At 42.5% G+C, this 17774-nt stretch overlaps 1 protein-coding gene across 5 annotated transcripts in view; it reads right to left on the bottom strand.

The window, feature by feature from the left end:
• RBM47 (RNA binding motif protein 47) overlaps positions 1 to 17774 on the bottom strand; it is a 75722-nt gene that overhangs the window by 30784 nt on the left and 27164 nt on the right. The window contains exons 1-2 of one of the 5 annotated variants that reach the window (XM_090139534.1): positions 12910 to 13268; positions 12256 to 12453 (exon numbers count right to left, since the gene is read on the bottom strand). The exons of 2 other annotated variants lie outside the window; for them this stretch is intronic. The gene's annotated coding sequence lies outside the window, so the exon portion shown is untranslated. Of the gene's footprint in view, positions 1 to 12255; positions 12454 to 12909; positions 13269 to 17774 lie in introns of those variants that run through there. 2 more of the 5 variants (XM_090139533.1, XM_090139535.1) reach the window with 2 other exon arrangements.

The raw sequence follows: 17774 nt of genomic DNA, 5'->3' as shown, positions 1-17774 counted from the left end.
AAAATTACGCAAAAAATGTACGCAGTTACATTCTAACCCTGAGTAGAAACCAAATTTCCCAGTCTGTGCTACATATTCATTTTGTTAAGCATATAACTTAATAAATACATAACTGTTAAGCATATAAGCTAGCTTCTGGAAAGGGTCCTTCCTTCAGTAACACTAAATTTAAGCTTTCTTAAGAATACTACAGAGACAAATATAAAATTACTGGGAAGTCATAGAAAGTGACAACATCTAATGCTGTGTCCTACAGCAGAGAATTAAAAAAATGGATTATTGCACTGGTGGAAGGGAGAGATGTGCTTTTCTTTCTTTTCTTTTTTTTTTTTTTTTCAGTTCACTTGTAGAAATATTGGCTACAGAGAGAGCTGCTTTCCTTTCTTCCCTCATTTTCTAGAACAAGCTCGCTACACAAAGAGAATGTGATGGTTTGAAAGAGTTGCTTTTCTCAGATTTTCTCCCATTTTCAGTTGTTTTATATAACAGTGGCTAATTTTAAGGCAATAATAACAAAGGAGACATATTCAGAAAGAACTGACCTAATAAAACAATAAGAAACACCTAAAACGGTGGAACAGGTTGCTTAGTGAAGCTGTGCGTGCCCCCTCCCTGGAAGCATTCAAGGCCAGGCTGGATGGGGCTATAAGCAACCTGGTCTCGAGGGAGGTGTCTCTGCCTATAGCAGGAGGATGGAACTAGAAGATCTTAAAGGTCCCCTCCGACACAAACCATTCTATGATTCTATGACAAACCAAAATCTGCTGAGTGAGATATATCCTTTAATAGGGATGTATAAGGAACAATCCCACTAGCTGTCTGACTTGTGTTTTGGAAACTCCTGAAAGCTAACATGCAGTGCACTGTTGTATATTTATTTCCGCAAAAGGAAAAGCCAGTTTATTTATTACCCCATTATTGGGCTTTATGTCTGATGTTTTTATTCTCAAAAGCAGCAAAAGCACCAAAACAGTGTATTGTTTAATACCAAACAATGTTCTTGTTTCTCATCAGAGCAGGGAAGCCAACTCTTGCTCAACTGTACAGACAGAATGAATATAACCATAAATTTAGACTGGACTTATCAAAGAAAATAAGGAACCACGTGAAAACACGGGAAAATTTATAATAGGAGCAGGGAGAATCTATCACTACCTGTCAAGAATGTTCCTAAGTGCCTGTCAAACTGACAGTGCAATGTTTCACAAACTCTGTTGTGAGTTGATGGCTCAGAAAGAGGAACTGACAGCTGGAGATTTGGTGTGGGGAAGACAAATGTGTTGTGTTTCAGTGGCACAGCTTCGGGCAAGAGCCCAGGGTGCTGTAGTCAGAATGTATGCTGCTGCTGGGGTCATCCTCCTGACTGTTTTGGAGCAGTTCTTACGGTTTAGCCCAGAAATTACAGACTGCACATGAAAGTTTAATTAAAACAGAGTGTACTTCTCAACACTTTTGTTTCTAATCATGCGTACTTTTCATCCAAACTGTGTTTTGATTTAAAAAAAATCTCAACCAGTCACAACATAACCCCCTACCTAGCTCTTGTCTTTTATGGAGGAGCTGCAGGGCAGATACTCCCTTCTGACGGAAAATCACAATTATTTCTAGAAGGGAGAGCAATGTGGGTCACACTGTGCTCTCACAGAGTGAAGCTCTGGAGGAGAACATGGCTTGAGGCAGTCCAAGAGCATTTCTACCCCAAACAGAAGGCCAGTTCAGCTGCCTGGCTCAAGCCAGTTAGATCCACTGAGGCCTGAAAGCTTCACCAGCAGAGGAAGGGCTGGATCGCTACTGTGCTGCAGCTTCTTTTGGCTTGGAGGAAGATCATAGAAGAGGGTACACATGTCCTTTCCATTGCCTCTGTTGGGGAAATGCTTTACGTACTCTGGTCCCTGGTCCCACACACTCTGTGCATCTGCACCATGCTCAGTTCTGCAGGTCATGCTCTGCCCTGGTCTCCTGAGCACTGACACTGCATAAATGTCTGTTATTGAGTACGTTTTTGGATGGGACCAACTAGTTCTTGAAACAAAGCCCAGATGTGGCTCCATCAACAAGCAAAATGAATTAGGCTGTGCCAGGCATGGTTGCCTGACCTGATGCAGCATCTGCAAGCTTAGATGTCCCTACATGACTCCATTTTGTGTCCCAAACACATACCCTCATGACACTCCTCTGCTATGCTTCAGGTGATGAGAGCTAATCAAAAGCATACAAGAATAGCTAATCAAACCTTAGGACTAGGAAGAACATCACAGCTGCTAGAGAAGTCCCAGGACAAGCATCCTATGGATGAGCCAGCCTGTTCTGAAGGAGTTAACAGAGCAGGCACCATGTACCACTCATGCAGAAGAGATAGCAGCTCATAGTGGGAGCTGCTAGAAGATATGGGGTGGTCTTGGTCATTACAGCCTTCTTCTTACCTTAATGAATGTGACACATGCTCCACAGAAAAGGATGAAGCAGTAGAGATGGTTGTACAGCCAGGGGACTCTGCTGTGGCCATATTCTCCCCACAGGTTCGTACTCCAAAGTGGGAAGCAGTGATAGTCTCAGGGGTCATGTTTGGGGTCAGCAGGCCTCTCACCCTCTAGCCTTGTAGTCCTCCTCAGCTGCAGCTCTTCTAGGCAGCAGCTGATGCCTTGGGATAAATCATCTGTTAACTATGTTATGTTTTCCCTTACGCAATGCAGAACTTTTAGTATATGCTAGTGAAAGTTACTGGTTACAAAAGTTCTCCAAGCAAAAACAGTATCCAGTAGGAGAAATAAACTTGGAAATTGGAGGCGCAAGCCACAGATGTTTGGCTCTCCTATCTCCAGGAAACTCTGTATGATTCTACTGAAACCTGCCTCCAGCTCAGCTGAGGAAAAACTTATTCTCCTTCTGGTTGCTTAGAAGAGGAGCAGTGATCTGAAATTTGGGCATATAGCTAAAAGGTTATTTTAGTTACAAATTTAAAGAAACTCACATCTAACTCCCCATCACTCAGTGTGATGACCTCATGCACACACACTGTGCTCAAGGTAGCACTGCTAAGCCAAGCACCCAGAAGATGGTTTGCCCTTCTTCAGTGCTGTGCCCAAAGCTGTCCACACAAGTGCGGAAAACCAACCCTGCAAAACCAAGAAACCTGATACAAAAGTGCATACACACACACACAAATAGACACCTCACAGCATAGTCTGCAGCTGAGTGTCAAGCCATCAACCACAACAATTTAAGTGCTATGCTATTACATCCATCTTGTACATGAAAACATTCTGATGATAGCAGGTGAATGGGAAAACTGTATTTCACAATTGGATTTTAACAAGGAGTTTTGCCTTGAGGATTGTAGGCTGTGCAGAAGAAACAGATTATTGTACAAATGCTCTGAGGTGGGAGGAAGAGCCATCCAACTGGCAGCTGACTGCACAGCTGTGTTTTGGGAACCTGGTTTGTTCACCCAGCAAATAATTGGCTCATAGATTTTGGTGCAAGTAGTGGTTTAACATCCTGAAACAAGCAAGAAAGTGGAACACCCTGAGAGAAAACTTTGAAAGCATATATTTAATGAGTCAGAATGCCCTGTTACCTGACTGCATTTTACATATAAGGAATTATTTAATTGCCATCTAATGATCTGAGAAACTGCAAAGTTTTGAGTGTTTCTCTTCCAATACCAACCATCCAACATGGGTAACATCTGTGTGCCCAGATGTGTCCTCCTCTACGAGGCAGAGCTGCTCTCTCTGCACCCAAACCTGGTGATGGATGTAGGGATGGAGCCCTACACTCCCAGCTCTTTGCTGCTCACTTCCTTTTTTTCTGGGCCCGTGGCATGGGTCACATCTTCCTGGTGTTTGTGTCTGCTCTTTTTCACATGAACAGCCAGAGGAAGTAGAGCATGGATCAGAAACATATCCTGTTTGAAAGCTGACTTGAACAGATGCTCCAGGCTGATACATTCATTTTGGTGATAGTTCTCTTTAACAAATCTCCCAGCTTCTTTATTCTACCCCACATTAATTTTCTTAAAAAGAAAGAAATAAAAGTGGACCCTATCTGTCTCTTACTGACAGAACTGAAAGAAAATTTATACTCACTATAAATTGGCTATTTGACTAAAAACTGCTACTCCCAAATCTTGTCATAAGCAAATAGGAAAATCTATTGCACATAAAAGTACTGCCAATATGATACTCATTTGAGGCTTCAAAAAACTGCTCCCGGAGCTAAAATATTTAACAGTCTTTTTAACAATCTTAAAGCTGCTACACTAAAAAAGTGATTTTTTTTTTTTTAAATAAATCAGGGGCAAGTTTGATCTGGAATGACCAAACTCCAGCTGCTGAACTATGTGCAATGGCCCCATCAGGGACTGCCATAATCTCTGATGCTTGCAGATATTGGAGTACAGAGCATTAACTCTTGCAGTTAGAGCAAGAGAGATTGCACTCATTGGCCATCAGCTTGCTTGCAAATCTATTTGTCTTATGCTTGCAGATGTTCTTCATCTCCCTTATGCAAACTTGTGGATCTATCATGCTAATGGTCTGAGTGACACAGAACAGAGATATTTTCAATTTCTCGCTTCCCTTATAAAAGACATGCCTGCCATCTTAAGATAGGAACTATTGTAGGAGCTAGAAAGCCCCTTTTAAAAATCATTTGGGCTTCAGTACAACAATATTAGCTGAAAGTAATTTACATAATTGCATCTCTGGAAAAGCCAAGTTTAAACAAAATAGAAAACTCCCTTAAGCTGGATTGGGCAAGCAGAAAAACGAAAGAGAAGTCACAGATCCTATCTCCTGTAGGCTGGCATGTTAGCACAATTCCACTTCTATAATGCTGTCAAATTTTGACTTCCTAAAATGCTGTTAAAGTCTGACATCTGCAAAACAATATTTTTCAATATTTTTCACATTTATTTATTTTTTTTTACACACTTCCCCATTACATTCAAGAACAAATCTGTCAGGCCTCAAAGTTCAGCTCCCTGATAAACTTGCATGCCAATTAATAACTTGCCAAGCAGAGCAACCCTGGACTCTGGACACAAAGTGTTGCTGCATGCACCTGGAGCTCACAAGGACCTGCCAGAGCCCCTCGGTCCATGTGAGTGAGCAGGAGGGCTGCCTGCTTCCACAGGGGGGAAAGGGAAGAGCTCATGGAAACAGGGGTTTGCCAGTATTGCTAATGGTCACTCAACATTCTAAGAAAGAACAATAATTCTGTGCACTTCTTTCAAGATAATTTCTTCTTACTGTCCTTTTTTTAACCTACTTCTTTTTTTTTTTTTTTTTTTTTTTTTTTTTTGTACAACAGACCTTTAATTAGATTACCAAACCAGTAAAATCATTAAGCAATTAAAAACAGTTTACATCACATCTATATTAGCATGATTACAAAGTATTTAAGATTACAAATCAGACCCTACATGCCTCTCCCAAAACATAGACAAAGCTCCCAATAACCCCCATGTCATTACAGCCAACACACAGCAGAGCTGTGCTTTCATTGTGCTTTCATGCTGTCTTGAGGACACTCCCAAGTAATTCAATGATTTCTTTATTGAAACTTCCTTGTCTGAAATGCAAATGAAGATCAGAGCTGATCCTACAGTGTTAAACGAACACGAACTGAAATACATTTTTGTCCCCTTAACCAGACTTAATTTCCATTCCTTCCCTCTATTCTTCCATAAAGGCACACATCATCATTAAGTTAAAAATAAACCTCCTTCTGTACCTTGCTATTAAGACTTCTCACTTTTTGTTTTTTCCTAGAAGAAACAGATTCTTCATATGAAAGTCATTTTCACCGTGCAGAAAGCAGTCACTTTGAAAATGACTCAAATCAAAGATTCATTTAATGGCTTAGATTTGAAGGAACCCAAACGACCGTTGAGCTCCCACCCCCTGCCATGGGCAGGGCTGTCAGCCAGGTTAGGTATGTGTGTTACTCCAGTTAGTGACATTCACAGTATTTGTATCTAGCATCAGAACTAACTCACCAGCAATTTAAATCAAAATATTCCACAGCAGAAAATAGATAACTACCTAGAGCAAAAAAGCTTAGCATATGGAATGGCAGAATGATCTAGAGCTGTGCATGACTCCAGTTTTACTGGAGCTATATGTAATTACGGCGACAGTAGAGACTCTGAAGGATGTTTTTTATTCCAGCTGATCAGGAATAAATTTTTCTATTCAGTCTCATTGGAAAGTACTTGTTTATACTCCTTACACTGGAAAGGAAAAGAATACTCCTCAGTTATGTGTCTTATCTTTTTATTATTATTATTATTATTGTTGTTTTTAAAGTTGTTCTGATAATTAAACTCCATTATATTCCCAGCAGAAAGTCACTGATGATATTTCTTTGCAATTCACATGTGTAACACCAAGATTTCATTCTCTGTAACTTTTTGTACTGACATTGTTTTAATAGTTTCTTTGACATTTTGGTTGAGAAAAGTATTCTACTTCTTCAAATGTCTGTCGAGTTCAGTTTTAAAGTTTCATGGCTGTGGTCACATTTCTCCTCATTTCTCCATTCCTAATGGAAACGATTGAGGCTGGGGTCTCTTACCACTGACTTCCCACTTCCCAAGACATCTTATCCTCTTGTGAACCTCACTGATAGAGACAAAAGAGGAAGATGGGAAAGAAACTGTACAGTACAAAATGGACCAGGAGGCATTTTGCTGATTTTAGGTTGAAAGCCTACACTTCAGAGTGTAGATAGGCAGCTCCTCCAAATTTCAGACTTCCTCTCTACTTTCTCCTGTCCATCCGTGTTGATGTTGCCACTCACGGCATTGCAGTTTCAAAAAATATTTCCTTGCCTAGGGAAATAGCTCTAGTAACCTCTACTCAATCTACTGCCCTCCATCCATGCTGATGGTACCCACCACCAAGTCACACAAACTTTCCTAGCAGCAATCCCAGGCATTCTTCCCACATTTCTTCAAGGGAGTGGTGTGTAAAGAGAGTTGGAGAGGTCCTTAGACACATGCTATCACTTCTTAGTACTGCAGCTTGAGATTTCCCTTGGTTCCATCCTTTCTGTTATGTTTTGTGAAGGGCCCAGACTGATGGTAGGGCTGCATCAGTTGTAGAATTCACTCGTAATCATAACCTGAGGAAGCTCCTTTGGCATGCAGTAATGGTTATGTAGTTCCCAAGGATAGTATTAGCAGGAACAAACTCTATGCAAAATAGAGAAGTGTCTGCAAAATTAAGATTTAAGCTACCAACCTCACTGATTAACACTAACAGATAGAGTAATCCCAATAAATTCAAGCTGGAGCTGCCTACTCATCAACTTTCCACTGTCAAGTCTTTAATGTCTGAGATAACTACAGGTATGGCCTGAGCATTGTGCGAGCTGTTCAAATGGAAGAACGTCATGATAAAAAGATGAAGTGGCTTCCTCAAGTATTGTTTGGAGAAGTACCATAGACAGGATAAGAAAAAGTTCTTTCTGCACCTTACTGAATGTTAATACAGCAGTTTTCCCTTCAAAGCATCCCCATTATTGTGGTGAAAATATTTGGCTCAGTAAAGCTTAGCCTTATCCCAGCTGAAGTCTATCTACGGGCTGCTTAGAAATCCAAAGAAGATGTGCACTTTTACTGGGGACCGTTATGAAAATACATCACTGCTATAGTGCCATGCTGCTTGATAATATCTTTGTAAGAGACAGGAAGAACTGGAATGATGAGTGTTCCTATAGCTCTTCAGAAAGGATGAAAAGCCAATAGAGGCTTTGCACCTGTAAAACATGGCTTCCTTCACTCAACAACCAAAAAAGACATGGGTTTGAAAAATTTGTGCTCCTTTTTAAGCCAAATATTAGATGCACAAGAGACAACCTGTGTAACTCTCTAACTCAATTCGCTACAAGTATGAAAGTTAAATGTCTTTCCAGCTTTAGCTCCATATGAGCTGTTTCTCACTCTCATATACCGGGAGATGCGTTGAAATCCTGCATAGACCAGTAAAACTGCAAGTTAGGATCCCGCAGCATGACAGCCTTATTTTGTCAGGCATCTAGAAAAATGTTTCTGCTGCGAGCATTGGTTATTATTTCTACTTTTGTCTGCCAGTGCGTAAGCAGATACAGTTTCTTATTGACAGTTGTTGTTAAATATTGGAAGTAAAGAGAAACACTGTGACCCAGCAGTGTGGAGGCAGGGCTGCCATTCATTTGGATAGGTATGTTTAATCATCAACTACATGCTGCACTCTGATCTGGGCAACATCTGACTTTTGGTGAGATCAAAAGTTATGAACGTTACTACTGAGAGCAACAAATCACAGAAAGAAGTATTTTCTTTGGAAGAACGCATCACAGGGAAGAAAAACTAAATCAAGATCTTAGCATTCATCTCTCACTGACATCACTGGGAACTGTATACACATGCATTCAGCACAAAATAATTTTTGTAATTAAAATAATTAAAGTTACTTCATTTCACGGAAATGATATTTCACATTCAGCTGTAATTCGTGGGTTAACACTTTGCATTATTTTAGCAAAATTGAAAAGCTGGGATTTCAATGCAACACAAGTTTTTCTGCTCAGCTGGAAGTGTGCAAGGCTGAGTTTACATGTCTGCAATCACATTCTTTTAAGGCTTGCACTTTACCTGATCATTTCATTCACTGCAACAGAAAGAGGAAAAACAGTTTAATGTCACAAAAATATGCTTCTGCAAACTGGCTCTGAAAAGCTAAATAGTTCCCCTTAGAAAACTCTTACTTCTATAAAAGGCACAAAACCCTTGGTAAAATTCATACTTCTGCCTTCAGGAAGTAAGTGAACTAGATGCTAATGGTTTAAATTTCTCCTAGATTAATGTGAAGGAGCTACTCCTGCCACGTGGGTGTTGTACAAGAGGACAGCTAGAGAAAAGCTTCTCCAGCACTCATGGACAAAAAAGTGCAGAGCTGCATCTCTGTAGAAGAACTGAAGTTACTTCTAACCTACTTCTATCCCAAGCCCAAAACATTAGCAATTGCCTTCTACAGTTGCTGTATCAGATGAAAAAACCATCTCTGCCTGCTGAGCAGGTGAACCCAAACTCCATGGCATGGGAGCCACGTGTTTCCTCAGTGCTCCTTCCCAAGCCTGTCACTGCCAGCCTTCATAGAGCTGCTGGATGTGAAAAGTGCACAGGCAGCCCTCTACAAGGGTACTGATCAGCACAGCTGTGAACCACGTAACTGTGGCAGGACCAGGCACATCTGCTTTTTGGAGATTTTCAAAAGTCATCTGGACATGGTCTCGGGCACACACAGGGTTGTGCATGTCCCTGCTTGAGAGGACTAGAGGTCCCTGCCAACCTCAGCCATGCTCTTGCTCTGTGATTCCAGGCTCACTTAGGAAAGATAATTTCAGGTGAGAAAAGGCCAAATTTTTCATGGCCCTGTTAAGCAGCTCTGGCTTTAATTATATGAAGATTTGTTTTTGGCAGCACTTGTTATTTGCCACCCAAACACTGGTCAACGATACAGAGAAAGCATCATTTCCTGCATAAGTTTCTGCAGAGGTCGTTCACTTTTTAATATATCCCTTTACTCTGCCTATTTCTTCAAATATAAAACCTTCTTCCTACCCATGAGGAGTTACCATAGTACCAATCTGGGAAAGTGTCTCTGTAAGGTCTTTGTAGGATCTGCAATATTTTATTATGCATAAGTCTAGCATTAATGTCTACGCCACAAGAATTCCCTTTAAGGGTGAAGACCAATTTCGTTCTAAACAGAATTTCTCATAACAGCCCAGGCTAAGCATTCATCTGTCCTCTCTACTTTGTGTACCAGAAAAAAGGTTCCATAGACAAAGCTATCCTTCATGATACCTGCTTCTTTCATTGTATTTACACAGGTTTAACTAACCAAGACCTGGTAAACTGCTTTGCTGGAAATGTAGACCATGAAATGAAATCTGCTTGCTCCATTTTAGCAAATAATAATATGTCATTATATACGGCAATGATCTAAGTTACTTGCAATTTATAGATTATCAGATTGTCTAAAACACAAAAACACCTCAAAACCAGTAGCAACAGAGAAGAACTGCTGAGGGCTCCCACTAGCACAGTCAGCTCTCTGATGAAAATTTGCTCGATGTTTTGGAAAGAAACTAGCAGTGTTACGTTCAACAGTGGTCCTGGGGATAGCCCTTCCCTAGATGAGGTGTTTGCAGTGGATTCTTCCATAACCCATCAGCGGGAAAGACAAGGGTATTTTCCACAAAAATAAAAGTATTTCCTACCTCTCTGACACATTTTAGCAGTACTGAGCTGTAAATGCATGGCTCAGCCATCCCACTGAATGCTACTGCATTTCTCTCTGCTGTTGCAGACACACCACGGCACACGTCCAGTGCCACAACCACGGCTGTGTCAGGGGCATGGAGGGGATGTTAGCAGTCTTCTTGTAATTTTATTTACTGTTGATTCCACAGTAATAATCCCTCGGGCCAAACTAAAATTGTCATAGGAGCAACAACTGTTTGAAGTTTAGTTTAGTCATAAAGCATGCACTGCACCACCTTTTTCTCTGTTGCCCTTAAATTGTTATGGCCTCCATGCCCTGAAACCTGCCTATCTGATAACATTTCTCCTTGACTCCTTGATTTGGAGATGGAAAAGGATTGGAGCTCCTCTGAGAGCAATCTGCCATTGTGCAAACAGGGCTCAAAGACTGAACAGATCTTTTCAGCTGTCCCATTCCTTCCATTTAAGCCACATAAGCTTCCCTGCAGTTACCAGCCAGGACCTTATCATTGTATGAAAACAGATGAGATAACATTGTCATCACTTTTGTTTTAGATTTTTTTTTCTTTTTTTCCATTCTTTTTACACTCAGTCTCTGAGAGCTCTGAGGTAACAGTTGAACTCTTTATTTAGTTACTGCAAAGGAAACTTCTGCATCTCTCCAATTTATTGTCTAATATTGGGATCACTGGTCCTGGGAGGAGAGAGCAAGAATCATGCACATGCAGATCACATACTTCAGTGATAATCAATGCTTTACCTCTAAGTATTCACCAACAAACTGAAGCTCTGTGCAGCCTTTACCAACATCTTTCTTGAGTTATACTTCATTTCTTTAAAGCAGATGCCTGTAGGACTCTGATTGCTTTGTTCTGCAATAATTTTTCCCTGAACTTTTCTCAAGGAGATGTAGTGCTGCTAAGAATCGAAGTCATGCTTCGCTTAGACTACTTTTAATAAAGTAAATGTGTTACTGCACTTTGGTGCAGCATAACACCACCAAGAATTTACTAAGCAAAAACAGTGTGTAATGTGCAAGCCCAGTCAGCAAACAGATCAAGAAAATCTGCCAGATCAGGGAGCGAGCAGCAAGCACAGCCATGACCTGACGCTGACACTCTTCATATGAAGAAACTGAAAGCAAACATATGAAAAAAGCCTCTTTCCTTCACTTTGTTTTGCACACACAAAACACACTGCAGCTCCATTGTGAATACTGAATACACATCAGTCACTTTCCACCTAGCACGCTGTGAAAAATCCCCTTCGGGTTTACTTGATAGTCACCTGGGATGTGAAAGGTGATTTCTGGGAGTCATCATAGGTACTTATATAAGAATAAACCGGGAAATTACACATGGGAACAGATCCTGCATGGATGAATCAGCTTCCTCGGTGTGGTAAAAATGTTCGATCACTGAATAAACTTAAAGCAATTATTTGAAGCCATTCAGCTTCATCTCTCTTGGTAGCATATGCATAATATTTTACTGGGAACTTAAATCCCGAATTTTTTTTTTTTGTTCCTGCTTTCTTGGAACACAGCGATTACAAGGAAAAAGTCTTGGAAAAATCAGTCAGTCTATATTTGCAAAGCTCCTTCAACTATCAGCAAGCATTTTTCAGTGTGAGTCACCAACCACATCCTTGCTGTAATAATTTAGTTACAAGTTTTCTTCAGAAACTTCGATTCATTTTCTTGCTTGCTGGTTAGAAGGCGAGCAGAAGCCAGCTGTCATGAACTTAATTAGAAAACCATGAATGAAGCACTCAAATGCAATGGCACAAGATTTTGTTCTAAATGAAGGCACAACAAAATCAAAACAACCAGCTATTAACCAACCCAAGCATTAGATGACACGACGCAGCCAAATGTATCTGACAAAAGAAAGCAACAAATAACAGTGCTCTTCTCCACTTAAGCACTTTTCCCACCCCAGATTTCTACAAGGGGAATCTTTGGAAATCTTGTAACTGACCTCTGTCTCCTTTTTGCTCCTGAAAAACCAAGAGAAGGTCGGTCAGCAGAGCACAGTACCTGTAGAGAAGTCGGAGTGCTCCTGTGTGTGCTGGTGGCTGCTAGGCTCCCCTCTCGTCCTCGGGCAGCCCCGTACCTCCGCAGCCACGGCTTGGTGCACAGGTCAATGTTTTACCAGGCAGCCTCTGTCCCACCCGCCCTGCAAACACCAAATGGGAACGTGGCACTGGGAAGGTGGCCCCACTCCTACTGCCCTGTGCTCCCCCGGGAAAGCAAAGCACAGACAGGGAAATGTGTTGAGTGGGGATACGTGTGCCACAGAACAAGAAAAAAAAAAGGCCTAAATAAATGCAGCTATTAATAGATAATTAATGGCAGGTAAGTCATGATAACCTTTCTCTGTATTGTTCTAACACTGCTTGCAAGCCTAGGCGTGCCAGGCTGAAAGCTGAGAGGGAACAGGTAATTTATGGGAGTACACAAATTTCCAAATAAATCTTCAGCATTAAGAGAACAGGCATTCAAATTACAGCTAAAAGTTCAAAAACAAAATGGCAGCAAGGAGACTTTTTGCTGTACCCTGAAACCACAGTACAAAATAACACGGAGGGAGACTGAACAGAAAAACAAGCAAAAGAAATACTCAGTGATTTACCTTCAGGCAGTCACTGCTCCTGTGCTTTGGCTGCTCGGGAGTGCCCAAAGTTAAAGCTCTACCAGCAATAACAGAGCTTTTACCTTCCCAGCAGGTTAACAATTACAAGCAGAGGACAGCAGAAACGGGCTGGCACCAGTGCGTGGTGCTGACAAGGTGCCACTGCCACTCCCTGTGAGGAGAGGGCAACTGCAGGACCAGGAGGGCTTGGAGACCTGCCCTTGGGGGTGCTCCCAACATCAAATCATAGAATCTTTTGAACTGGAGGACACCCTTGAAGGTCATCTAGTCCAAATCCCCCGCAATGAACAGGGACACCTACAGCTAGGTGCTCAGAGCCCCATCCAGCCTGACTTTGAATGTCTCCAAGGTCAGGGCATCCTCACCAGTGCAGAGTAGAGGGGCAGGATAATCTCTCTCCCTACTGACAGTGCTTCTTTTGATGCAGCTTGGGACACAGTTGGCTTTCCAGGCATGGGCCTGAGGTTGCCTGGCCATGCTCAGTGACACTGGGCTGGAGGCTGCCAGCCAAATCTCGTGAGGTTGGAGGGGCTGTCTCTGCTCACTGGCATACTCCACCAAATGATGGGTGGCAGGGGCACAGACAGACCCAGCTCAGCAGACACGTGACACCATAAGACCAGCACCCAGACTCAAGCAGTAGTGTGAGAAGCATGAATATTTCCCATGACGTGCTCCTGGAGGAGCAGTGGAGTGAAGGGAGTGAATGTATGACCCCGAGGGCTTCCCACATCCATCTCTGCAGTTCTCAGATGGTCAGAAGGAGAGCTGCCAGGCATTCATTGGTCCTCCCCACTGCAGTGATGCAGTGCCAGGCTCCCGGAGCTGGTGGGGAACATCACCTCTGAGATAGTTTCCCCAGGTGAGCCTATGGCTGCCAAGGCTTAACCATGCCATGATGACAAAGTGAGCTCTGTGGCTGCAGCCCAAGCTGCATGCTCCACTGCACCCAGGCCTTCTGGGCTCTCCACTGCACCACCAATCACTGCAGGTGTTTTCAGACATGGCATCCCTCTTGCTGGTCTGCCCGCACACACTTCCCCTCCCCTTCTTCTGGGAAAGGAGAAGCAGATGGGGAATCTCTCATACATTTGGTATGTAAGGCCACCATTGCTGCTGCCTGTGACTCGCAGATAGGACAGGCTTGAGTATGGAAGCCATATGGACTTTTGCATAGCTAGACATGCTGCTGTAGGACAAACTTCAAGACCTGACCATGCCATTTGCACATGCCTAATTAATTCATCAGTTTGAATTCCCTCTAGACAAAAATAAAAAAATAAAACAATTCACAACTGCTTTACAGCATCTGCTCCTGACTGTGAGGAAGAGCACTGCGATTAGCACACAGATGAGTGGGAGACCCACCATCTTTTGCCACCTTCTCCCCAGGTTTGCAACATGATACTTGCCACATCATGTTAACCTCTTGGTGCCTCATTGATCCCACTGGTGCAAGTGGAAATAACAACAGCAGCTCCACAGAGCTGTGGCTATCAGCTGTGGGATCACCATGCAGAACAAGGGGCCTTATTCGAAAGAGCTTATCTCTGTTGTCAGCCTTGCCTGACCAGCTCTGGGGAGCATTGCAGTACTGTCTCTCTGCTGAATGTCTCCAACTCAAGATCTCACAGACCTTACTAACCACACCTCGAGGAATGGAGCTACCTTTCTGCCAAAAAGTCTCTTTTCAGCTTCTTCGGCATTTCTGCGCTGTAGAAGCATTTCAACAAAAGACATTAAAGTAGCGCAGCCCACTCATCTGCATTAGATCTAGATTTTATCGCTGTTGTGTTTTGTGTAGCAGCAGTGCTGCATGGGCTCTGGCAAGGCTGAAGCTGAGGCAGCAGCAATAGGATTTGGAAGTGGCAGAGAGGCATTCTGGTGCTCATGTTATGGGATCAGCTCAGATTTTCTTTGGCTGGTAGGGTAGACAAGGCCTCCCACCTTGTCTGCCCCAATAGACAAGCTGCTATAATACAATAGAAACCAAAGTTTTTTTTAATTGTTGACAAACAATAAGAAAAAAGAGATTTTTTCCTGTATGTACATTTATATAGTTACTGCTTTCTGAAAACCCATTCTTTCATTCATGTAAGCTTCTACAACCTTTTCTCTGGTTTTCAGAGACTAACCTCTGAATAAAAGTCATCCCAAACCCATGCATTTTAAAATTTCTTGGAATTAAATGTTAGCAGTGTTTTTACAGAGTGTTACATCTGAAGGCAAGACATGAACACGAAGACTGAAGTGCCATTGTGAGGTACTTCTCTAAAGTGTTAATACCTCTAGGTCTTCACAGACTGGAACAGGCTGACATAAAATAATGTCCCAAAGGCCATGCAGCCTGCAACAAGACCCACAGGTATCACTGCCCATGCTTCTCAAACAAATGCAGGCAGCTTCTGTGCAACCTAAGCCTAACAAGCATCTCCTTATTTTCTTCTTTCAAAGTTTTTCACAGCAGCAGATTAGGTGCTCCCAGAGGTGGATGCTTCTCAGGAGGCCAAGCCTGACTCTGTCATCTGGTCCAAAGTTCCCCACACTGTGCTTTCACCAACAACTGAGGGCAAGTTTGTGATTAACGCACCACTGCCAGAGGGAACTGTGACCCACAGAAACTTGGCATTTTGTTCTCCCGTCGGTGTGCCACCTTTATCACAGAGCATAGGGTTCAAGGGCAACATAACACTTGAGTATTTACTTACTGCAAATGGAGGAGGTGCTGGGTTGCAAAGCATACAGACTGTAAAGTCGAACGTTAATTTAGTGTGGAAACTGTATACTCTTGGGCTGTCTTGGGAGCAACCAAAGTAAAAGATATAGATACTAAAAGTGAAAAAAACATCTAAAATACATAGGTTTTTGGGACTGAGCATTTTCAGGAAAACAACAGTTTAATAGTGAAGTCTTAGCAGCCCTAACTACAAAGGGATAAACAACAAAACTAAAACATGAGGACCAGATAACAGAAGGGAAACTTCTGTTCTGCAGTACTCAGTGAATATGAAGCATGATTTAATTTTATTCTAGATCCCTTGTATTTCATCCTGCATGGTAACACTCACTTCGGAGGCAGCACAGGCAGAGCCAGAGGGGCTGCTGCAGAGACACCGAACACTTTATATTCCCATTAACAGCCCCCTGTACCTGAGCACATGGTGCAAAGATGAATATGTTCAGCCCCATCCCTAAGCTGTTTCAAAACCAGCTCCTAAGATGCTGGAGCTGTGCTGATGACCCCCAGCTGGAGCTGCATTCCCCTTTCTGGGCCAGAGGGACTGCTGGTGCCCGCTGTGAAAGAAATAGGTGGGAGGGGAAAGTCATCCCTGCAAGTCTTGGAGGATCTCTACAGTACTGGAAAGCAGCAGAGAAATGAGGTGTCCATTGGGAGAGTTTTTCAGCAGTGGCCTGAAGGTGGCATGCATGAGGACACCTCTCCCTCCAGCTGTGCCTTTGGCTGGGCGTCTGAGCTCTCAGAAATCCTACACGGCTTTGCTCTGCCTTCCCTTTGGTCCATCATTTAGTGTTTGGGCTGAGCTTTCTGAGCAAAACGCACTGTAGATCTTCATCTATTGCAGAACGAGTTCTCAGCACTGGACAGACAAAGTGCTCCCCAAGTGACAAGAGGAAAGAAGTAACAAGGGAACTATTTATAAAATGCCTCTGCTGGCTGATCCCAGAGCTGTTTTGCTATGTTTAACTGGGCAGTTTCAGTCATCGCTGTTCTTTTGGAGGGAATAGACCTTACAAAATACTCAAGATATGTAGGAAAACTTGCTCGTGATTCACAGGGAAACTGAATATTGGTGGGAAAAAATATTTGCAAATGCTTTCATTAGAGCTGATTTGTTAGATACTTGGCTAGCAAGGAATAGACAATGCATGTAGAAGATTATATAATGCCAGGTTAGAAAATTTCCAAAAAGAAGCTGCATTCAGAAATGCAAAAATGGCATTTCAAAACCTTATCATCCAAAGCTTTCTTGAGAGCTGCTCTGTTTTGACTTTATCTCTGTTTTGTATGAACACACTATGCTTGTGGTTTAGCAACTTTTTACTGCAGACAAATATTTCAAAATACTCCCTTCTTTGTAGCTGTTTGACCGCTTTTACGTGTATTGCTGCATTGCATGGTGCCACCCATAGTCACGTGTAGGAGAGGACTGTTAGAAAAGCGACGGCTTAAAATCACAGGTGTGCATTCAGCACAGGTTTGATGTTAGTACAAAGTTCCCCCAATTAAGTTGCTTCTGCGTTTTCGCTCTGATAGTTACTGAATAAGGAGAACCTCGGATTCAGGCTTTGGCGGTGCTGGTTTAGTTGGCTTTCTCGCCAGGCAGTCAGGAATGTATGCAGTTTGGGTGCTTGGGAGATGTTCCTGGTGCACTCCTCGACACGCTTGTGTCTGCCCATGCACTCACTGCTAGAGATGTAGCTGCCTGACAAGCTCCCATGTGAAGGAGCAGAGCCACTAATGCTGCACTAGCACTGACAGAAATGCTCCTCAGTGTGTTGCTCACTGTGTAGATCACGTGCAGGCAAGGTAAACCTGTGTTCTGTCAGCCTGGCCTTGGGTCCCAGGGGATTGACATGCCTGCAGTGAATGGTGCAGAGACCTCATGGATTTCCTCCCACCAGGTGCTAGTACTGTAGGGATGTGCTGCTAGGCATGTAGAACAGATAGAAAGTAAGAGTTTTAAGATTGAAGTAGTTATAGATGTCTATGACTGGTGCTTAGGAAGTGGAAAAGTTTGTAAAATGAAACAATTGTAATGCAAGTATAATGCTTTTATTATTTTTCTCCTTTAAAGGATACTAATATGAAAACAGATTTCTTCTGT

Source organism: Phasianus colchicus, chromosome 4, assembly GCF_987193195.1.
Source record: "Phasianus colchicus chromosome 4, bPhaCol1.hap1.1, whole genome shotgun sequence".
Lineage (NCBI taxonomy): Eukaryota > Metazoa > Chordata > Aves > Galliformes > Phasianidae > Phasianus > Phasianus colchicus.
The sequence above is the reverse complement of the archived record's forward strand: the minus strand, read 5'-3'. Positions and strand labels throughout refer to the sequence as shown.